Raw genomic sequence first — 25,451 nt, 5'->3', positions numbered from 1 at the left:
TTCATTAAAAGCCATCAGAAAGTAAAAGCAGCAGAGATAAGATGTGGAAATAGCTGAATGATGGACATATTCAGGGTACGGAAAATGTTCTTAAGTGAATAAGTCACACTTAAAGGGATCAGATGGATTGTTCTGCAGTGACTAAGAGAGCAAGAGCAAAGAATTTTAGAATAGCCATCAGTAGTGATGTGAATCATTTAATGAGGGGTAGAAAAATTCGATTAAAATTAATTAAATACTGCTTTCTTTTCCACCTTGATTCTTGAGGAGAAACTGGTGGAAGCAGAGTGAATGTTGAGTGAGAAACATTACTAATTCTGTAGGACAGCAGCTTAACAGCAATTGGCACAGCAGGGGAAAGGGTAATGGTTGTACCATTAGTGGCACAGGACAATGCACCACTGAACCAACCACCACATGTTACTATGCACATCTTTTTGTTTTAGCACCATCACAAAAGGTTTAAACTAAGGACGGACCAATGCAGAGGAGCGGGCTGCAACTCTTTGTCTCCAGCAGCAGGAAAGTATCTGGAAGATGGCAGAGACAAGGCAGTGCCTTAAGCAGCTTTCTTCAGTGTTTCTGTTAGAGAAAGGTTTGAAATAAGAAAGATGAAAGGGCGGAACACAGGGAATTCTACCATCCTAATTTTTAATGCTTTCTACAGAACATTTGAATAACAAACGTCAAAGAAATGTTCTCCCGTTATATTAGTGAATCATAGAATAGCTAGGATTGGGATGGATTTTAGAGATTATTTAGTTTTAACCTCCCAGCCATGGACAGGGCTGCCAGCCACTACGTCAGGCTGCCCAGGAACCCATGAAGTCTGGCACTGAATACCAGCAAGGATGGGGCATTCATAACTTCTATGGGCAGACAGTTCCAATGCCTCACCACCCACTGAGTGAAGAATTTCTTCCTAGCACCTAGCCTAAACATTCTCTCTTTCAGTTTAAGTCCGTTCCCCCTTGTCCTGTCACTATCTACCTGTGTAAAAAGCCAGTCCCCCTCCTGTTAGCTCTTTTCAAGTGATAGAAGAATGCAATGAGGTCTCCCCGGAGCCATCTCTTCTCCAAGCAAAACAATCCCTACTCCTCAACCTTTCATCATAGGAGAGGTGTTCCAGCCCTTTGATCATCTTCATGCCCCTTCTCCGGGACTGCTACAACTCCACATTCTCTTCATGCTGGGGGCCCCAGTCTTGGGTGCAGTACCTGAGATGAAGAATCATGAGGGCAGAGCAGAAGGGGACAATCCCCTCCCTACTCTGCTGCAATCCCTCTTTTGATGCAGCCCAAGTTACCATTGGCCTTCTGGGCTGCAAGCACACACAGGTGGCTCATGTCCAGCTTTTTGTCCACCCAGATCACAAGTCTTTCTTGGCAGGGCTGCTCTCCAGTTTTCTCAGTCTGAAGTGGTTCACTTACTGTACCTAGAATCTGTTCTACACCAAATACCAGCCATCAACAGAAGAGCTACAGCATGTAGTAATAAATATGAACAGAAATAAACGTGTTGGCTGCCTGCCTCCTGTCTACATGTCACTGTAAATAAAACAAGATGCCTGGTGCTCACATTTCTAACCATGTCTCTGAACATGCTTAAAGGTTTTGCTATTCACAGCAATAATATAGATTTGTAGTTATAGCTACTTCACAAGAGTACATCTTTGTGTTTTGATGGGGAGGAAGAACTATGAACTTAGAAATAAAAAAGAAATTTAGAATGGATAGAATTTGTCAAGGATGTTGATACTGCCACAACATTTGATAAAAGTTTCATAAGCTTCTAACTGAGTGAGCATGCTTCAATTAGTTTTCAGAAATGCTACCAGGTCTTATTTGTATCTGTAATGATTAATAAGAACAGAAGAACTCTTGTAGTAAGGAGTAATACAAGAATAACCATAAAGCAAGCTAGCAAATTATGCCTTACATCAGAAGCTATTTATAAGGAGTGATGTAATGAAATGTATTTGTTCAATTCTCCACAAAGAAGAAGACAAATAGGTTTCATATCACACAGAAACACAAATAAATAATTAGAGTAAAACTGGCAATACATAGGTGATCAACAGGTTGATAGTCTCACAGGCTGAGGAAACACTGGCTAATAAATCAGTATTTTCCAACAAATATAAGCTGTGAAACGATGCTGGGAGAAACACTTTTCACCACTGTTTTTAACAGATGTATGAGAAAGACATCACATTAATTTTCATTTCTGTGCAAAAAAAATTCTACAAATGTTATAGATAATGAAGGGTATTTTGAATAAATTATATTTTTCCCAGTTTGACTTTATACAGTTCTGAACCAGTGCACATTCAAGAGAAGGGTGGGTAATTACTGTCTACATATGAAGAAATATAAGAGAATAAAACCTTAAAGAGCTGCGATAGAAATTTTTAAACTTATCTAGGTCCCTGCATACAGGAATTGTTATACAGTTATCAACAAAGTTATCTCTATATAACATAATTTTCAAAAATATTCATTTTTCAGTAGCCTGTGACTGATTAGAAGCTGAAAGGTTAAAAGTTATGAGAAACTGCCTAACTAGAATGGCAAAATATGCAGAGATAATCCTAAATTAAAGCAAAACTTTGAAAGCTGAAGTCAGTTTTGTTCTGTGCAGAAAAATTGACAGCATGCAACATCAAATGTTCCTTTCTGTAAATTTTTACGTCTGCAATTATTTTACACTCTCCTATTCTAAGTTAATCTACTTGCTTAATAAGGATCATTGACTACAACATTCGCACAGCCTCTCTAAATTTCCCGTAAAAAATGAATTATACTGACTTCACTGCAAAACCACAACTCTAAGTTAAGAAACAGATGATGTAAAGGCTACAAGTCTTATTATCACTCCCAACAGAACACTTTACACCAGCATTTTGCTTAAACAGAGCACATGTTCCAGGTGACAGTACATTTGTCATGGCAGAAGATTAGATTGTAAAAACAGAGTAAAGCTTTAGAAATGGGATTAATTTTGTGTTGTTGTGTTTATTCAGGACACATGCTCTCCTAACACCCAAAGGAGTAGGAGAGTTAATCTAGAGTGCAACAAGACAGTGTACTGCTGAGAACTTACTTCCCAAAGAGTATTTGAGACTGACTTCAAGAACAGTGATACACTAGGTTGCAGTATTTTACCTGAATATAAGAAACACAGAAAGAAAGTGGCAATGCAACTAAAAGAAAAAGTCATATCTTTTTTTTTTTCTTTTTTTTTTCTGTCTTGCAGGTTGTGTCTTATATCTGACATATTGTAGATGAAAAAAGGGCAGTTACAGAACTATGTACAGTTTTATGGCAACTCAATGCAGTCAAATGCAGACACAACTGCTTTAGAACATACACTGTCTCACGCACAGGTATATCTTTAATTCTGCATTTTCCCTATCATTTTATTCCTATTTGATTATACCTGGTTGTCTTTACTGTCTTGTTTCATGCATAGTGAGTGGAAGATTACAGTGTTCCCTCTAACTTATATCAAATTTTATATTGCTGTTGTAAACAAAAAGAGAAGTTCGAGAAATTCTACAAGCTTAAATGTTGTGGAATAAAGGTTCGGATGGACTGAGATTTCTGAAACTGCATATGACTGACTTAGATATCTTGAACCACCAGATTTTGTATTTTGATGGCAACAAATGAAAAAAGTCTTGAAATAACCACAGGCATGCATGCAATGAGTATAATTTTTTTTCTTTTAAGTAAATAAGGAAGTAAGGAAGGCAAGGAGTCAAGGAAGCATTTGTCCTAGACTATTTGTTTTTATAGAACAGCTGAGCAACTTGTTTATGAAAGGCAAAAAAAGAAACAAAAACAAAAAACACTGAAAAAAAACAAAACCCCAAATTGTTATTAAATACCCAGAATGTCTAAAACAACATGGTTAGAAATACTTCAGGAATAAAATAGAAGATCTGTGCAACAAAAAATTTTAAACCATGGACTTGGAACAAACAGTAGAATCTACAGGCAGCAATCACTTAAAACTAATAAACAGAAACTGAAAAGATTACATGTATAAACTTCAGTGCTGGCTGCCAATTTCTTCTCTGAGCGGCTGTTATACATCATCCACTTCTCTTCACTGTGTTGAAACTTCTTACACGTCCTTTACCTTGCTATGTTGTGGCTCAATGAAGGTAGACGAATGTCTAAACATTGTATGAAGTTTTATACTGAATTAATAGCTTTGGAAATTTGTTCTTCATTTCCCCAAGAGATCTGTCTCTCAGTAGTTAATCTACAGTCCAAAACCAGTATCTATAAGGCAGATAAGGTTGCCATATCTTTACAAATTATAGAAACCCCCAAACTAAAATTCTGGAAACTACAAGAGGGGGAAGAGTTTAGCAATACACGAAAATCACATATTCTGTCTTTCCCAGTGTTGTGCGTTATCTTGGCAGGGAGCACAGCACCACACAATTATTCACACAGTCCCCTCACCAATGGGAGAAAATTGAAAACAAAACAGAACTTGTGCCTTGAGATTAAAACTACTCACTAATGCAGGAAAAAAAAGGAAAAATCATGACAGTAAATCTGATAACTATGACAACTATTATAGTAACTAAAGCAAATGATATACAAGCAATTGATTACCACACACTGATTGATGCCCAACTAGTCCCGTAGCAGCAGCAGCCTTCGGACCAAATCCCCCTTTTTTTCAAGCTTTCTTTCTGTATTATGTCACAGGATATTGAATATCCCTTTGGCCAGCTTAGATGAGATGTTCTAATTTTGCCCTTTCCCAGCACTTAGTTCCCTAGCAAGGCTTTGCTGGCAGAACAGTATGAGAAGTTGAGAAAGCTAAAAGATGTTATTGAAATTTTGCTTTTAGAGAGCAACTATGCCCACTATGTACATAGAGAGCCGTATTTAACTTGATGAAAACCTAAAATAATCTTCTTGCATTTGCCCTTCATAATACAACCAAGTTAATAAAGATAAGATTAGTGAGCAAATTATTTTTGACAAGACAGCCGGAACATAAGATTGTTTGCGTCGCAGTTCTTTTTATATGACTGACAAATGTCTAAGACTTCCAGCACAGCTTGGTGTTTAACATCCATAATCTGTTCCCAATTAATTGATATCTTAAGATTTTCATCTGAGGGCAGCATTTTATAGAGTATAACTCTTCCTAATAGAGCTGTCACTGTGTACGTATTTTCACATGGGAATGTGGAAATGTGGCCCATGAACTAACTTTTTGCACAGCCCTTCAGCTTACACACAGCAGCACAGACCAGCATGCCAGGGCTGCTTCACCCACAGTGTGTTGGACTTCTGGGTCCATTAAGGGGAAAGTGCAGCAGGTCAACCTGAAGGCTCACTGTCAGGATGCTGGGCTCATCCGCTCCCTTGGCAAGTCTCATCCCAAACGCTGTAACTCCCTGTAAAATCCTACCTGTGCTGGCTTTCAGCAGGGGAGAATGAGCTGCCACACACTTTGTCATAGGAGCTGAATAACAGAGAGAGGGTGTCCCGTAGGGAGAAAAATATAAAGGCAGTCATGATAAGGCACTGCTTGTTCCATCTCTGTGAATCCACGGAAGACTTCGAACAGGAGGAAAATGCTAAGAGAACTTTATGGCAAATGGCAAGATGTTTTGTGGGTTTATGAAACTAGGCTGTTGGTTGGATACGGTCCTGACTTGGTTCAATGCCATCAAAGCCATCAGGGAAGTTTTTTGAATTAATAGTGTGACCACAGTCTTGTCATTGACAACTGTTTTGTACTGAGATGTGGACAGGTAAGAATCTTTGTACATCACATCAGGAGCAGTTGCAAGGCTTTAGTCATTAGAGTTTGTTAAATATGTTGACATGCCTGCATGGAAGACACTATCAAACCACATATTATGGGGTAAACAACAGTTTATGAAAGTACAATTAGTCTGGGCATGGTGAAATGCCAAGGAGTTGAACGAAAGGACAGCAAATGTCACAAAGTGATGATGAACACCATGATGGCATTTTGTCGGACTAGACTTATTTGACTTTCCCCTCTCAATTCCACATAGCATATCAGATATTTAACTAATAATTAGGAGAGAAAAAGAATGTGAAAATCTGCTCAAACCTACAAACAACACCTTGCATTTGTCATGCTCCATGAACAAGAAAATGAAAGTCACATACTGCGTAAGAACCTCATGAATTATTAACCTACAGTCTCTAAATCTCTACCTAGCAATAGCTTGTCAGCTATGGACAATTCCAGGCCACTGTTGTAAGGTTTGCAATTTTTTTTTTTTTTTTTTTTTTGGCTCAAATTGGAACATAAGTATCCAAGCAAACCTGTCAGCAAATTTTCTCATCAGCTAAACAACTGCAGGCAAAATTTCTTATACTTGAATTGTGCTCAGTTTTCTGGCTCTTGCACTTAGAGAAACAAAAAAAAGTCTGAATTATTCCATGCACAATATATCCAGTGATTCTATCATTCCAGAGCATGATCAAGCAAGCTAAAGAATTGTGCAACACAGCAGGCTTATCATGAACTGGAATTGTGATTCTGAATCAAATTTCTAGAGAAAAATAAAAAAGAAAACAACAACAAAAGAAACACCAATAAAAGACAAATATAAGACAGAGAAAAACGTCAGTGTGTTTGATCTTTTCTAAGGCACTCAAAGAATTTGTAACTGAAAAACTGTTTGTCTTTACAAAGACATAGCTTTCAAATATCTTATCAGGCAAGGCTGAGAATAAATATAATTCCAAATAAAAGCCTTTCTGCACCCTGAGAAATCCTTTTTTGTTCCAAATGAATCCAAATACTTTGTCAAATTCTCTGCTTTCTCTTTAGCTATCTCAAAAGTTATATTTGGTACAGACCTACTTGATTTCTCTTATATAAACAAAAATTTACTGTCAAATTATATTCTTCAAAACAGTCTTCCAGCTGACTTGAATATCCATTTTGTGTAAAACAATGACCATGAATCAGCTTACAGTGTTACTTAGCCCATCAAATGGCAGCAAAATGTCAGCTGAAATGAAAAGACACACAGCCCTGGGCTTATCAGAGAAAGTGCAGATGATTCATGTAACATCGTAAATAAATAACACAGACTTTGTGCTAAGGTAAGTTTAGCAGTGGTGGCTCTCTTTTCTCCCATCAGTTCATCTCAATGTATCCATAATAGAAATTTTATTTGGTGACAGTGACATGCAGCAAATCTTGCAGTATCTTGTCTTTAATGCTCATATTTCAAGGTCACTAAGTGTTACTTTCTAAGAGAACAAGTATAAGGCTCAATCAGGATCAGATAGGGCCCACATTAATGAATCATCAAAATATTGATAGTAGGTTCCCTTTGCAGCAAGTAGGGAATGCTTAGCCTGGTAATTAAGCAGAGCAGAGGAGAGAGAGGAGTAGAAAGCTGTATCAGTCATGATTTGTCAGCATATACTATACGAGTTATGGACAGTTACTGAACCCAGAACTTCTAGATAAATAGGAGATTTTACTGACTGATCTCAGAGATCTGATCTATCAGTTTACACTACCAGAGGTGTGACATGGACGTGCAATATTGTCACTAATAATACTCATATTTTTTACCTAACAGGTATAAACTCCAGATCCACTTGCTCTCTTTTCAAACATGGTACTAAGCCTCAGATTTTAATCCTAAGCATATGTTCAATGCTCAAAAGTGCAAATTGATCAAAACAGGAGCAAGAGATGGAATACAAAGAGAAATAAAAACGTGTTGGTAAAAATCCCATAAGAAACACTGGGAGAAACAGATATTATTATCAGCCTAAGGATACTTCTACTTCCCAAGTTCAGTACTATTCTAGAAGCCAATGACTAGATGATCAGATCTTTTGCTGATCCTTTGATGACCTTTTTACCAGGACAGCTCCTGGTACTTTTTATTTAGCATGTGACACAGCCAGGAGAGAGAATACAAAAAGTAGAAAGAAAACACCAGAAACATAAGAAAAAAAGTTTCTTTTGTGTTTCAACTATTTATGCAATTTATGTTCAAAAAAAAGAATGTGTCATATAATAGTATATTAACAATATTTACTAGTTATTAACATCCATTATTCTCTGAAAATCAGAGTTTATCTTGCAGTAAATATAAAAGAAGTGCTTACTAGCTCGGGCCCTTCTGTTTGGCTAATGTTAATGAAATATTTTACTTTAACGATAGTAAGATGGGAAAGTAAAAAGAAAAAGAAGGTTTAATGAGACTCTGTTACCCTTCATCTCACTCATTTCAATTATTCCCAGCACGAATAAAAATCCTGAAATCACTGCAGGTTCAGAAGAAACATTTGATCATCAAGTGTTTAACTTTTTCCCTATTCTTCACAGTCTGATGAGAACCTTTATGTAACCTTATCCCTTAGATATAGCTATTTGGAGAGCTGGATTCTGGCCATCGTTAAGATTGCTAAACTCAAAACCAACAAGCGCTCTCCAGGTCATGATTTCCTCTTATGCTTCTCGAAATATCTCAGCTATGTAAAAAACCAAAAGACTTCAGAACCTTTGCTTTGTGACATAGAAGAGCATGGTAAGTCAGCTTTTATTCATTGTTCCGAACATTTTGAATCCTATTTAAATTCAAACCAGGAAAACAGGTTAAACTATGTAAAACATCTAAAATCCCTAGATGATTTTCTGCAAGGCTGCCTGTCTTAAGTGAAATTTTCCTTTCTTCCTAAAATCATAACTTCCATCAGCAATAAAATATTCATTGAAACTTCTTTTTCCAATTAGGATAATGTCACAAACTGACTCTCTATTCAACAACGCTTGTCCAGTGATAATCTCTTTTAATTCTATCATGACAGTGAATAACGCACTGGGATGTTAAATTCCAACGTTTACCATTTAATCTTCTATATTCTTGTATTAGGGCCTTGCAGAAATTTCATTTTATATGAGACTGTCTCCAAATTTCTAGTTGCCAAATGCTTTCCATCAAAAAGTAAAACTTTCCCTAAAAATTTGGAATCCCTAAAAATATTGAATGACTATCTTGAAAGTCTGCCTGTTTTAAGGCCTCCAGTTTTAGACTTTTTTGAGGATTGCGTTGCAAGAATCTTAAATATTTGCAGTCTGACATGAGATTAGAAACATGCAGATGATCATCGGGGCATTGCTGTCTAACATTAAAACAGCTTGCCTGATGAGAGAAACAAATTGCAGCAGACCAGAGACGCTCAAGAGAATTATGGAAGTTTAATAATAAAATTACAATTGAAACAAGAATGTTGTGTTTTGGACTTAATCGCAGAACAAAAACAAGTCTGCAATGTCATGACTGCTGGAGACAGAATTATCGAAAGACAGATCTTGAAGTCTGTAACTTAGGGAAAAGACTAAGTGAGTGAAAACAGGAGTAAATTGACAGCATCTGGAAACAGAGAATCTCAAGGGCAGAACTGTAAGTACAGTCGGAGTGTGAGGAAAATCAGTCCTGAAAGAAAGATATTATAAATGCTGTAGAAAGATAAGGAAAGTGTATAAAACAGTGATGGAAAAGCCATATTAAAACAGTTACTCTGTACTCTTAGACAAAAGTGATGTGACATGGAAAGCCTGTGATCTGCTACTATCTCAAGAAGATCTTAGTGCCTTTCAGCAAATTCACTCAAAGTTATTGACATATCATGGGACTAGAATCAAACTCAGAAGTCATATTCAGTTTAGTATTGATTTAAATAGGAGTTACTTGAATCATCCCACAGTAGATTCAGGTCAGAGCTATATTTAGTATCAAGTCTGAACATAACAAGGTTTAAAAGGTCTTCTAATTTTTCTTTTGTTTCTCTTTTCTGCACCATGCAAATAATTTCAATAAGCAGAAATGTGATTTCTTTATTTTTCTGTCAAAAGTACACTTTTCACAGACACACAAATTAAATACTGCTTCATAGGCTATCCAATAGACCTCTAATATCAGAAACATATTCTTTTCTAAACAATAGATGTGTAAATTGTAGATGGGCTCACCGGTTAATACAAATTCTTGCATTTCCACAGTCTTCAGTAGAATAAAGATAAATTATATATGTAGACCACTCTGCAAGTTATGTCTCCTGTTTATTTCCATGAAAAATATTACAAAGATTACAATAATAGCATTAGATGAAACGAATTCTCATCTAAAAAACTGTAACTATGCTTTTCAACATAGTCACCAGAGTTGGCTATAGACTTCTGCCAGTGAACACAAGCCTGCATGACGAGCTTGTACAAATCCACACCAGCAAAGCTGACCCGTTGTTTCTTAGCTGCTATGATGACGTTTTTGCTAGGAAAATGTTGCCTAAGCTGTCCATCTTTCTTCAGCCCAAACAGATGGAAATCAGGAGGAATTAAATGTGGACTATACAGTGGACATGGTAGAACTGTCCAGACAGGATTGGCAATACAGTCCATGGTCTTGAGGCTGGTTTGGATCCTGGTGTTGTCATACTGCAAGAGAAGCATTATCTTCTTCTCTGCCCTGAGTCTGGAATTTTGAGCCTTCGGCATAGTCAGTCATTATGTAGCTATCAGTTTGTCTGGAAGAATCATCCTTTTCCTATCCCAAAAGATAGTGCACATCGCTTTACAGGCTGAGAGCTGTGTCTTGAATTTTTCTCCAGTGGAGAATTCATATGTGTTGCAAGCTGAAGAAGTTTGTGGTTCATTGTACTGAGCCCAATCCCTCCAAATTAAGACTCAGGATGGAGTCAAGTTGTTGATCAAGAAAGAGCATGCCTTTATTTATTAAAAAAAAAAAGGCAAATGAGAGAGGAAAAAGAAAACAGAAGAAAAGGAAAGAGAGAGAAGAAAAGTAAAGGTAAGAAAAGCAAGTCCAGAAGTTCCGTCCTCCTTCCCTTTCCAGTGTGGTAGAGGATGTGGTGGGACAAGCACTGCTGGCTGCACAGTTGGCAATGCCTTTTATGCCATAAAAATGGTGATGATTTCTTCTAATTGGGCCTGGAGTAGTTGCCAACTGGACAGAGTTCAATATCACATATTGTGCACATGCCGTACCGGTCATGCTTGTCCCTTCACATGGTGGTCATGGAGCATTTTGGTTATGGGGGAGCACACAAGACCACATTAAGCAAGATTACCAACTCTTGCCTTTTCCATTATGCTTGCAGAGAAGTGCTTGTTCTGAAAATTGTTACCTCCATCCTCATATTGTTCCATAGGTCCTGACAAACTTCCAGGACCTTTCTGTCCCCATGTGAGCATTTGTGGAAACCACTTAGAAATATCTTTGTGATATTCCAACACTGCCGCCACCATTTCCAAGGCATTCACATCAATATTCAGCTCCATACACAGTTCCATGGCCATAATCTGCCAAAACATGTGGGTGAGCTGATTGAGATGTTCTTCATTTTGTGGTGTGACAGTTGTGCATTGCCTGGAATGTGACTTGTCTCTCATGTTGATGTCATTACTGCTGAAACGCACCAACCATCTCCTCATTGTGCTCATATGCAATGTCTGGTGTCCATAATTCAGCAAGCACTGACAAATGTGTGCATGGAGCAATTCAGCTCCACACCTTTGCTTTATCTGTGCTTCCATGTCAGACACTATTTTATCAGACAGCTCCTCTGCTGCCATCTGTCATACGGCAACAATATGTAACATTAGAATATTAACAGGAAGATTCAATCTCCACTGCTACGTCAACATCTACCTCATGTACCAACATAATAAAATAGAATAATAGAATCATAGAATGGTCTGAGTTGAAAAGGACCACAGAGATCATCTAGTTTCAACCCCCTGCTATGTGCAGGGTCACCAACCACCAGACCAGGCTGCTCAGAGCCACATCCAGCCTGGCCTTGAATGCCTCCAGAGATGGGGCATCCACAACCTCCTTGGGCAACCTGTTCCAGTATGTCCCACCCTCTGGGAAAAAAACTTCCAACCTAAACCTCCCCTGTCTCAGTTTAAGACTTGTCCCCTTGTCCTATCACTATCAGCTAATGCACACAGCTGTTCCCCCTCCTGTTTATACGCTCCCTTCAAGTACTGGAAGACCACAATGAGATCTACCCGCAGCCTTCTCTTCTCCAAGCTAAACAAGCCCAGTTTCCTCAACCTCTCCTCATAGGAGAGGTGCTCCAACCCTCTGATCATCTTAGTGCCCTCCTCTGGACCCGCTCCAAGAGCTCCACGTCCTTCCTGTGCCGGGGGACCCAGTCTGGACACAGCACTGCAGATGGGGCCTCACAAGAGCTGAGTAGAGGGGGACAATCACCTCCCTGTCCCTCCTGGCCACCCCTTTTTTAATGCCGCCCAGAACACAATTGGCCTTCCGGGCTGCAAGCACAGACTGCTGGCTCATGTCCAGCTTCTCATCCATCAGGACACCCAAATCCTTCTCCAGAAGGCTGCTCTCGAGAGGACTTCTCCCAGTTTGTATAAACACCTGGGATTGCCGCAATCCAACCCAAGTGCAACACCTTACACTTGACCTCATTGAACCTCATTAGGTTCTCATGGGCCCACTTCTCCAGTCTGTCCAGGTCCCTCTGGACGGCTTCCCTTCCTTCCAACTGCACCACTCAGCTTGGTGTCATCTGCAGACTTGCTGAGGCTGCACTCGATGCCATCATCTGTCATTGATGAAGATGTTGAAGGCGTTCCCGCTTGTGACCGGCCTCCACCATGACACAGAAAAAACTGATTACAACCCTTTGGCTGCAACCAGCCAAGCAATTCCTAATCAATCGAACAGTCCATCCTTCAAATCCGTACCTCTCCAATTTAGAGAGAAGGATGTGATGAGGAACCATGTCAAAGGCTTTGCAGAAGTCCAGGTAGATGACATCCATCACCCTTCCCCTGTTCACTGATACCGTCACTCCATCACCAAAGGCCACCAGATTGGAGGCATTACTTTCAAAGCAGCCCTCATATAATGAATATTAAGGCACAAAGATTTCAAAAATAATCTGCCATATCCAAACCAAAGCAAAAAAGACCTGAAAGCTAATGAAGATTTAAAGAATCCTGCAAGGAAAATCTTAGTCAAGTCATCTATTTGTCATATAATACCACACACATAATAGTTTGAACATTATCTTTGAAGTGACAGCATAGATATACAAACAAAAATCAACTTATGAATTAAAAACAACAATGTGGGGAACATGCATGGGAAAAAATTTACAGTGAAATTCCAGATGATATCATGAATACTCATGAACATACAGGATACAGGTGAGAAACTCGTAGTTTCCATATGTTCCTTCCAAAACATTCAGCCTCGCCATGGAAACTCACTACTACTGACTGGCACAACACAATACCCCTTTTTTGTAGACATAATTTAAGCACCTCTTTATCCTTTTCATATTCTCATAAGATCTTATAAATTCTCTTTATGTCACCGTTCTTGGCATTTGCAACTACAAGAGATTTATGACGCTGCTTGCAATTATTATTAAATCCTTTAAAAATATTTGAGATACTTACAGCTAAGCACATCAAAGCTGAAAAACAATTCATTGTTCCCAGTTCTAAGTACAAACATGTTAAAGCTAAGCTCAAATCATACCCCATGCACTTTTTTATTTTTTTAATCCCACTTCTTTATGGTTATGATTCACTGCTTTGAAATGTTCTCTCTGCCTTTTCACAGGAGACCTGACAATCAATAAGCATCAGCAGCAGCAGCTCTATTAAATGAAGAGAAAGCTTGTTGTGTGTTGTGCAAGCCAGGTTACAGTACTTCAATCCTACTGATATTCACAGTGCAGTCGGAAAGCAAAAATAGGTTTTATTAGTGCTTTAGTCCATCAGATGGTAAAGCAATAATGCTTGAAATACCTTGAAACAAACAGACAAAAAAAAAATGGCCTGCAGTTAGGATTTAATCTGAAAGGCCACTTTTCAAATAAGCTCGATGAATAGAATATTCTCAAGCACAAGGTCAAGTAAACAAACAGACTGAAAAATAACCCTCTTCTTGTATTAAAGTGCTCCCCTTATACATTCCAAATATCTAGCAATTGCAATCAGCATTTCTGAAATCCTTGCCCAGCTTCTGTATGCTTTTCACCAGAGAAATAAGAAATAAGAGTAAGGACTTGTAAAAACAAGATGATTTCAATAATATTGATCTGAAGTAATAAGAAAGAAATGCTCTAAGGTAAAATGTGATTTCTTGGCTAAGAACACTTCTGGTTCACATTTCTGTTATAATGCTTCATTATGTTTCCTCTAGCTGAAACATTACATACACAGTAGGAAGGAAGAGATCTTGGGACTCAGACAATTTGCCTACATTTAGCTCTATTAATATCATTAAACAGGAGAAACACTGACACTGCGGCTAAGAGCTGGAGATGAACTAACTAGTGCTTTATCTTCTGTTGCCATGGACTACTCGATGAACTCTGCAGTGACCTAAATTTATTATAGAATAGTGCTCATTGCTGCTGTACCCAGCACTCTGTTGCAATTACAGCACATTAGGTGGAGGAGTGAATCTCAAGGGGAAATGTCTAGTCTTTTAATCAAGAAGTGGAAAAGTCAGAGTGGACAAAAATTACACTGCTGTATATTTCTGCAGTCAATCTGTACGTGCACACGTAGCAGCAATCTTAATTTTGCGCAGAGAACATTCTTATTTTATATAGGGGTCAAGATTGTACAATTCACTCACTTAATCTTTTCTGTATTTCAGCCCAATTTTTTTCCCTGTATTAAATTCTCAAACCACCTGAACTTTGTTGGGAGCACTAGAGAGTTAAAATAATCAGTCTTCTGATTTCACCTTTACATTGACCTATTTCAAATTAGGATAATCCTTTTTCTCTACTTTGTTGGTGTAGCTCACAAATAAGATCTAAGGACAGCACACTGTGAACTGAAGGCTTGAAGACAGGCACACAGATCTTGCAAACAGCTTTTGACATTTAATGGGGTCTGCAAAGCTCACCTTACAAGGATTCTGAAATACAGATACATCATTTTTTCAATGGATAACAGGAAAGATTTTGTAAATAGAGTGATTCGAAGTGTTATTAATGAGATTTCAAAAAGTAAGAAAGTCTTATTTCTGTAGCAATAGCTCCAGTGGACTTGGAGTTTATACCTATTAGATCTGAGGTTTAAAAATGTTTATCTGTATTGCAAAAACAGAGATGTTCCTACCTTTATTCAAATGAACAAAAGGATTCTTGAATTTTCCAGGACATGTAGGAAAAGTTACATGAAGATACATGACTCACATAGCTTAACCATAAACACCTGTCTCAGACACCAAGATCAGGAACATCACTCACACTGGGATACCCTCAATGTCAGTGCAGAGGGCTGGACACCTCCAAAGAGCCAAACAGCCTGGTGTAGCTCTGGGTAACAGTTTGAGTATGCTTTCATATTTGCTCTTTCCTAAACAAGGCACTACTTAGGGGCAATTTTGATCCTAACCTGGGTATATAATGTTAAATGTTGGAAGATGCCTGGAACTAACACTAACAAAGAAAAGGGAAAACAAAATGATGAGCACCTCTCATGCCAACATGAGAATAAGATCTTGACAATTCTATGGCAAGTCGGTTTTACTGGTCAGTTAGTAGACCTCAAAAATGAGTGTAACTCAATCAAGTAAGGATTGGAAGAGTTATAAAATCAAAGTTGTCCTTGATTTTCTTCCTCTTCACTTTTAGATCTCTACACCAGTATATTTAGTGCTAAGCAATCTAGATGCAGACTCAAATGATTTATTTCCCAATCCTTGTGTTATTTCTGCATTTGTTGTGATTTCAGAGCTGTGGCACTGAACTAGGAGCAACCAAGCTGGGCCTCCAGTTTCAGAAAATACTATTTTCTGAAGCAGCTCAGTTCCACTAGAAGTGCAATTATAATGTACATTTGTAAATACAGCACAATTGCTAGTTGTGTTAGTAAAGTAGAAATTAATAGTGAGACACTGTATGCTTATGCCCACTTACTTATCATGGCTGTTTAATGCCTTTTAATAATATTTCACAGAAAATGTTCCATGGTACATTTTCTTAAATATATGGCTCACTAAACATCTTTTAACAGGCAAGAACAGCCATGTCAGATGCATTACAGTGAAGCATCATAGACAGTACAGGCTTATCCTCCTACTACACATTCTGTGTTTCAAGCACAAAACAGACCATGTAGGACTTGGAGAGAATATAAAAAAAATATGTATGAAAAACTCAGAAGTAATTGTCCCTATATCTGCAGCCCTGATAATACATAACTAGCAAGTCTTTACCAGAGAACACATAACACAGCTTGAGACTCGCTATGTCTGAACTCTGGGCATTTTCACAGTGCATTAGTGTAAATGCTATCTACCTTGGGTATTTTTAAAATGCAGCTGGCATATTGCACAAAGCTTCCATTTCCCCAGCACATAATTCCCATCTGTGTAGAATCAGAAGTGTGGAGAACTTGAGGAAATCAGCCAGATGTAAGACTGCAGGACTGTTGTCAGGTCAGAGATTCTGGAGAAGTGGAATAGCCTTAGAAACAAAATGTTTCCTGAAGTGTGAGCAGAGATTTGGAGAAAGGAACCTGGGTAGTCTGAAAAAGGAGCATAAAATAAAATACTAGTTGTAACCAACAAGCAGAGACAGATATAAAAATAAATAAAATAGTGAAAAGAGATGATTATTGGAAAATGAGAGCTACAAATCAAGTTTCTTCAAAATAGAAATTAAGAATATGAAATGACTCTTCAGGAAGAGATCAACAAGTGCAGCTGCCTCTACAAATAACAGTAGAAATCAAGGGCCAAAGGCAAATAGTAATAACATCAGCACTGACATAATATTGGCATCTCTAGGTAATTTCCCTTTTTTACAGTGAGTCAGAATTTTATTTTCATTCTCACTACATTTTTATGAAGTGGAATCATATAACTGCACTTCAGAAATGGCTGCAACAAGGCTTAAAGCAGGAGGACAGTGTACTACACTAATTCAGCTAAGTGCATATATCTCCTGGAATGCTTAACATCCTCTGCTAAATTACAATGTTTGTACAATGAACTGTATTAACAGAAGCCATAAAAATAAAGGGGAAAGGTTGAGGTAGATGTCCCTTTCTTGTTACATACCACATTTTTACCCTGAGACATAGCCAAAATCTTGAAAGGGAAGGAAAAAAAAAATCACTGAAATATTTAAACCTTTTTTTAAAAATTATTTCATGGCTGTGCAACATGTACATGTATGCATGTAGCAACAGTGATGGTTATATATTCTTTTTTTTTCCTAGTACAATTTACTGATCCATATTTATCCTCCTTTACTCCATAGAGAAAAGCTTCAGAGATTTCAGAGGAGCTGAGCTAGCCAGTTTAACTACATTCCACATCCCAAAATGATAATAACGATGACTGCATTCTAGCTGCTTGATGGGAACCTTTTGGCAGTATTGTAATTCTCCTGCTGATATTATTTGATGTGCTTTCATGATTATTTGTATGAGGACAAAGCACTATAAAAGAGTTAGACATAAGAAGGCAACTACATCAGCCCACACCAAATAAAAAATTCTAAGATGATAGTAAAAGAAAGGGAATATAAAAGCTTACACTAAACATTTTCTCCCCTGTCTTTATTGTGGCATGTAAATTAGCCATCTGGGGTGATATGGAGGCTAATGTATAAAAAATAATTGGATGTTTGGCAATCCTTTTCAAGTACTTCTAAATGTGTTGGACTCACTTTGAGTATATAATGATATTTCTGAGCTATCGATATTTCTGAGCTATATTGCAAGGAAACTGCTGCTGCATATCAGTAATACTAACAAGGATCAGACTCCCTTCGTGGGTTCCTTCTCTCCAGCTTCCGATTTAGAGTCATTCACATTAGTCTGGTTCAAGGAAGTTAGATCACCTTAATTAGATGAATGAAGTAAATGCTGGCATTTTCCTTCTTTCTTGCAATTGTACAGGAGTGTCTTATTAACTGGAAATAAAACCAGTAGTTTGGGGAAAGAATCAGAGAAGAAGGTTAGGTAGCTGGAGAATAATCCTGAAAGTTTCAATTCCTGCCTATGCTGTCACATAAAACCACCCAGTCCCATTTTGGTTAGGAGGTTTAAAATCATCTGGAGTTTACCAATCTGAGTTTACCAATCTGTATCTCTGAAAGAGGCAGGAAAACACAGTATTACACCCTAAACCAGCAGTATTTGAGAAATAAGATATCACACTATGCTGCTTTAAACACTACATCCATCTAGTCAACAAAGTCTGGTTAAGGACTGCTGGATGTCAGGCCCAGGCAGCACAGCACCAACAATGCCTGTGCCTCTGAGCTCTCCTGCATCTGGAGGAGAAAGTCAGAGCAAGCTGCCTCCTAAAGTGGTCCACAGGACAACCTATTTGCACAGGAGTGCTTTGGAGCCATTTGGTAGGATGCTATTTCTCATGGGTTAAAAAGATGACTGGAAGAAAGAGAACGGTTTTAAAGTGAGACAGGGGAGGTTTAGGTTAGATATTAGGAGGAAGTTTTTTTCCCAGAGGGTGGAGACAAACTGGAACAGGTTGCCCAAGGAGGTTGTGGATGCTCCATCTCTGGAGGCATTCAAGGCCAGGCTGGATGTGGCTCTGGGCAGCCTGGTCTGCTGGTTGGTGGCCTGCACTTTGCAGGGGGTTGAAACTGGATGATTTCTGTGGTCCTTTTCAACACAGGCCATTCTATGATCCTTGTAACAGCTTAATGGTGTCAACCAGAAGCTCTCTCACGCGCCTTTCAGAGTACTTGTATATCACAACACAGAGCGTGGCTTGAGATTAGTGTTTGTGGGCAGACAGTTAAAGGATGGATCACTGTGGCTAACTTTCTTATCAAAGACTTACCACTTACTTACCAAGGACCCACATCAGATCTGACACCATAGAACACAAGGCATTCCCTTTCCAGCAGTTAACGGAATTTGATGCTTCAGAGATTATGTTTTTTATGTACTAAAATACATGAAATAAAAAAGATAAAACAGAAAACTGAATCATATAATAATTAAAGGGTTTCTACAAGGCTGCAGGACTGGGAATTAGGCCAAAATTTCAAATGAAATTAAATCCTTATCTAGAATCCTATCCACTAGAGTATTCCTCATTCCCTCATGATTTACTTATCTGTGGGAGTGTTGAAGCGGTAAATCCTGGAAGATATCTCACATCTGCACAGAAAATACTGCCAAAGATAATCTCCTGAAACTACTCTGTGTGTGGCAGGACCAGACTCTGAGAAATCTGACAATGCCTCTTTCCCTTTGACATTTTTAAATTTTATGGATAACTCTCTACTTAAAAGATCACGGACCTTTCTCTGCCACACAGTTCTTCATATTAACTGGTCAGTACTCTATTTCTTACCTATAACTTTTATAGACTCTGTTCCTTAAGCAAAAAATTTGCTCTGGTTTCCAATGCTGCATTCCTGTAATTGGTTTGAAATGAATTGGAAGGACAAAAATTTGCTATTCAGACATTTGTTGAAGTATCCAAACCATCATCAGTTTATCTTGAAACAGACTTGTTTTTTTGTTTTTTTTGTGTGTGTTTTTTTTTTGTGTGTTTTTTTTTTTTTTTTTTTAACAGTTCTTCAAGTCAATGTTTCCTAGTGCTTTGGGGAACACAGTCTGAAATGTGAAATTTTGATTGCATTTTTTTTTTCCCTTGGCACTGTATATTGCAGGTCCTAGCATTCTTCGCCATCTAAGCATGTTGAGGCCTCAGCATGCATGACAGATAGTGCACTGAACAATAGCACAGTTTTTTTTTCAGAACACTTCTTCAGAAGATGTGGAGTATGTTTTTTAAGTAGGTAAAATGTAACAATAAATAGCACTTATCTTATGCTTCTGCACTTCCAGTGTACATTTGTTAAACTAATATAAAACTCAAAAGGTTATAAATGTGGAAGAAAAAGCTATATTTGGTTCAAACTGAAAGGCACTTAGACCGATTAGGAATTGTAATGGCTGCTGATGGAGCAAACACATTTAGTCATTTACTGTTACACTGAGAAATAGTTCCAGTATATGAATACTACTCCATGATTTGTTCAGTGCACCTTTTCTTTCAAGGTCAGTGCTGTAATGAAGAAAATAGCACTCCTTCCTCTTTTTCATGCTTCCTATGTATTTTGAGAGGCATTTTCTAGCCACTTTGCAATGTGTTAGGTATGCTTTCTAAACGATTATCTAGCAGAGATATCATTCAGACTTGTCAGTCTGGAGCCTTTCAGAAGCAGCCTTGGAATTTTGAACTATTGAAAGGATTCAATACTAATGAAGTTTCTATTTTACTACTTGATCACCTCTACCTCGTGTACTATTTTGAATTATCTTCTCTTACCTACATACCCAAATTGTTTCAAAGACAGCACAGGTGCCTGCTACCCTCCAAACAGGAAGATTCTCTGTGAATGTATTTCAAATAACCATTCTCTGCAACTCACGACTTGGTTATCTTCTTTCTTTGACAGTGTTGTCTTATTAGAGGTGAAAATAACTGCCACTACAGCTTTTTTCCCTATAGGTTACCCAAAATATATAATTCACAGATAAAATCAAGCATGATCTTTCCTTCTACATGATATGCACTGAACACTAAGTTTTGAAGTTTATTGTTCCTTTCTGTACTAGATAGATCAACAACTTCCAAATGCGATAGCAAGAATTGGACAGGAGCAAGGGCAAGACAAAATCTCCTTTCTGCTTTCTTATCACACGTTCATGCAGGGTGAGGATTAGTTGCTGCAGGTAGAGATTAAAGACCGAAGGATCTTTCCTCAGCTCACAGTACTTAAAGGTCTTGCTGTCATTTGATCATCTTGAAAGCAGAAATTCCCAATAAAGTCCTGCAAACATGGCTTTAACGGGATGAAATATAATTGCTATGGAAGAAGAATGGCCTTCTGATCATTTTGTTTTCTGATTTTCTGATGAAAGATACCATCTCCTATCATAGAGGTCAGCACACTGCGTCAGCAGAGGTACTGCTGTTCTGAAACATGAATACTTGTCCATTGTGACTCAGATTGATATACCTACTACATAGCTTGTTCTTCTGCAAAAGAGATGATCTCAGTAGCTGTTAGCAGTAGGTAAATACAATATATACAGCTTATTTCCTAATTTATGAAGAGGAATCCCAATTACATCTCTTTATGGAACAATCATTAAAACTGTATATTATTTAGCTGTTAATTATATCTAACCATCTTGTCTTTTTTTCCCTGAAGTAATATATTTTATAATGTGGTGTTAACAAAGCAAGTGATAGGAAAACTATCACCTTCCACAATGGACCAAACACACCGCATACAAACAAAATGTGTTGACTGTTCTGAATCTACATATTGCTCATTATCATTCAGATTCACAATTCATATTCTCACTATTCATCTGTCAAGACTCCTTACTCTCCAATCCCATTTCTCAAATATTTAGTTAGAAGTGAAATTGATTATCACAGAAGCAAGCAGCAGGAGACACCATTATGTAAATTCCTCTGTATGATGACACTGAGGTAGTTACTGATGGCTTGACAGAGTGGAGACAGATCAACAAATTCAAATATAGGTACCAAGTGCTCAACCACTACAAAAAGAGCATACCTCCCTTATGCACGAGGGCACAGAGCACACAGCACACCAGCTGTGCAGTACTGAACCAAGTAACATTCTGAAACACTGGGAGCATAGATCTAGCAAAGTCCTCCCAGTTTCAGTGAAGAATTACACTGAAAAACAACACAGTGCAGGGTGTTCTAGTGTCCTGGGGCACAACCGGGATGCTTTACTACAGGATTCCTTGAAGCCTGAGTGGCTGGGTGGACAGCAGAACTCACACACTTTAAGCCTCTGTGTTTGTTGGTGATGTGTGACTCTTCTCTCCTTCATATTTTACTATTTATTGGTGAGTCCATTCATCTTTGTTAATGAGGCAGAGCAAAGGCAGGAGATGTGCTTTAATTTTCAATTTGCCAAGGTGTTAGTTTCAGAAGAGATTTGGAGAAGAACAAGGTGCTCAGATTTGGAAGGAGACAACATGACACCAACAAATCTTACAGTGCCACAGTTCATGCAAATAGCTTGTTCTATGTAGGTAAATTGTCCTGCGAAGCCAAGCTGCTATTTGCTCTGATGTTCCTTGCTTTGCAAAGCAGAACTAATTTTCATCAGTTATTGACAAATTTCCTGATCAGATTTTCCCATGTTTTTTTTTTTTTTTTTTTCCCCTGCTGCACTGTTGCATTGTGCACAGAAGATCCTGAAAATAACTGAGAATGTTTGGGTGTTTTTTTACATAGAACTGACTTCTGTATGTTGAAATACTAAATGTCCAATGCTTGTTTACCTGGCATCTTGCTGTGAGAAATACTAGTAACATATTTTTTCTTTCTAGTCACACAAGGCTGAGAAGTCACCCTCAGAAGCTGTTCCTGCATGCTTTGTGACAAAAGTACTGTACTTTTTGTTCATAGGAGGATGTTCTGAAAATAACTGTCATCCCTGTAAATAAATACTGGAGTAATAAAAATCAGAGAATGAAGTTTGCACATAATGAAAAATCTGCATGAAGGGCATAAATGAAGGATTTACATTAAAAAATGTTCGTTTTGCATAATCTTGACAAGGAAAACCTTGAAAACATGGGAAGAATAAAAACTTTAAATTCTATAAAATAACACTGTCAGAAATTTATATAAACCTTGAGCTCCTTCAGTAGAATGTATCCTTTTATACAACAATAATCTGAACGAACTTTGATTTCATGAGAAAAGTCATTATTTTGTTTCAGATCACATCAAAGCTACATTTTTTTTTTATCTTCATCCTAGATTAATATATATATATATACATACTGAGCCAGTATTCTTTAGTTAGGGAGAAAAAAAAAAAAGTAATGGAAATCTGGACCTTAAAGGAAAATAAGTTGGTCTTTAGGTGTGTTATAACCAGATTAATTTGCCACATCTTAAGTGGGATGCTTTTCTAGTAGGTTTCAGTTCACAGATTCTTAGGGGACCAGTATTCAGTTCTCTGAGCCACCAAGTGCTACCGGTAGCATGCAGGACATGTTCGGTATGCTTATTTAGTTTTTAGCAACTGTAGCAATTGGACAGATCAATGCAATGGGAAAGGTGTTACAACAAACGTGTGATGACGGAAGGGCCAGATAATAGATGCAGCAAAGAAAAGGAAGAGGATTGCTCACCTGTATCAGAAGATTCTAGGTTCACAGGTAAAAGGTTCACCAAAGAGAGATCTTCAGAAAAAGATCCTCCCCCAGCGGCAGGCAGCCCTTAAATGAAGTCTAAGAGAGGTGCAACTGGGCTCCACATCTTCTTCTCACCCAGTTGAATTGCCTTCACCTGTGCTCCCAGGGCTGAACGGGTCCAAGTGCTCAACCGGTGGTTCAGGCTGTGACTCAACAGTTCCCATACAGCAGTGTTCCACTTTAACAAGCATTTCAGTGGACTTTTTTTGAGACTTCTATACTTTAATGCTGTTTTTTCTTGTAAAACAAGTTTTCACACTGAGGGAAATAATATTCTTGGTTAACCACAATTTAATAATAAAAATGAAGTCCTTGGAAATAACTAGCATGTACAAAGAACCGTGGAATCCTCAAGACATCATTTAGTTTTCGTCCTGCCTGGAGGCGGGATCAATTATACTACTGTCAGTCTTGACAGATGTTAGTCTAACTTGTTCCTAAAGACCTCCAGTGAGGAAGGCTTCTAGGCACTTTTTCCCATGCTTCACTGTCCTTTGAAAATTTTCCTAATGTGACTTTTTCCACATGCAGTTCAGGGTCACTAGTTCTTGTTCCCCTGTCTCGTGTATGGGCATGAAGGGCAAGACTGACTTCTCCAAAATGAGGCTCTGTACCCTATATGTTTCTTACAGAGTTCACATGCAAATATCAGCACTTTAAGGGCTGCAGGAAAAATGTATTAAGAGGAAAATATATGTTGTCCAATTTGTCAAGAATTATGCACCATTATGACTGCTGAGTAAATAGTAAGGCTACACTTAAATACTGTGGTTCAAACATGTCAGCACTGAAAGAGATCATGAAGCTCCTGGGGCCACAATACAGTAGAATGGAAAGAGGAGTATTGTTTATTTTTATTACAGATAAACATACATGTATATCCGTCTATAGCTTCCCCATTAGTAGGCTTGCATCTGTATATAAGTGATTGCATGTATTACTTTACACCAGCACCACCTACTTTTTCACTGGTAACCTTGTGTCACAAGCACCTCAAATATCAGCTCTCCATCAAAACAATCCCCAGCAGCTGAACACATAAGTCTTTGAGTCAGTGAAATAAAAAATAGATACTTTATTACTCCACAGCATTTCCCTTCACTTTCTCTCTGGTGTCATTTGAAGTGTGCTTTCTAAAACAGAAGTTGAACAAATGAATACTTCTGTCCTCACTTTCAGTTGTCAGCAGTGCTTCAGCGTGAGATGAAATAAATTGCCAGACTCTTTCATCTTCCATAATCAGCTCTGCACAGCTGAGTACACCCACAGCCCTGCAAGCTGCCTCTGCCAGCACTAATTCTGTGAGGAATGGGAAGTCTTTGTTATTGCCACACTTCTAATGTTCCTCACAGGAGTGGGTTATATTATTTTTATTTCTCCCTTTTTCTCCTGCGCACTCTTCTCTGGCTGATAAGCTATTGTACAATCCATTTTCTGCAGGGGAGAAGCTTTTAGGTGGTAACGTTATTTTCAAAATGTGCTTGATGTAAGGGAATTCTATTTCAATGGGTGCCTCTATCACTGATGGTATCAGTGCTTTTGCAATATAATACTTATAAATTGAAGTTCGTTCAAAGAAGCCTTCAATCAGTCTAACAGCGGGTCAAAACATTTCATTTTTAGAAGTGCAAAAACTCTAAATTTATTGTTGTTGCATCAGAGCAAGGTATCATGGAAATATGCTTTTCACAGGCTTGCTTTTGTCTTTCCACCACTCTCATCTTGCTCAAGAACATCAAGCAAGCAATAACCAGAGTTTGTTAAGCCTCACTGGCAGCGCAGAATCCCAGGGTAACACCATGTAATGAGTTCATCCTTTGGGAAGTGAGAGTCAATCAGCTAACAATCTGGTATTTCTTATAGTGGAGATTGGCTTTACTAATGCACAGCCTACTGGATAAAGTCATGGGTAGTACTGCTGATGTAACCTCCATCCAGGTCAGCATCTCAAACCGACAGCAGGTCAATAGGGTGACATGTTATGGACATCCTTGTAGGTCCCAGTTGGCCCAAATCCTACACAGCACTCTGACAGCAGCTTCCATGAGCTTGCAAAGATCAACTTTCCATAGAAAATAAATTGCAATACTCTCCGGAGTTAGTCTTTGAAGGCTAAAACTACAAACTTT

The 25,451-nt window shown here is 38.2% G+C and overlaps 1 pseudogene; it reads right to left on the bottom strand.

The window, feature by feature from the left end:
- Window positions 1–10,542, bottom strand: part of LOC146542396 (uncharacterized) — a 148,531-nt pseudogene extending 137,989 nt beyond the window's left edge.
- Between the last annotated feature and the right edge of the window lie 14,909 nt (window positions 10,543–25,451).

The sequence above is a fragment of the Meleagris gallopavo genome, chromosome Z, assembly GCF_905368555.1.
Source record: "Meleagris gallopavo chromosome Z, MGAL_WU_HG_1.1, whole genome shotgun sequence".
In the NCBI taxonomy this organism is placed as follows: domain Eukaryota; kingdom Metazoa; phylum Chordata; class Aves; order Galliformes; family Phasianidae; genus Meleagris; species Meleagris gallopavo.
Note: the sequence above shows the minus strand (reverse complement) of the source record. Positions and strands in the feature narration are given on the sequence as shown.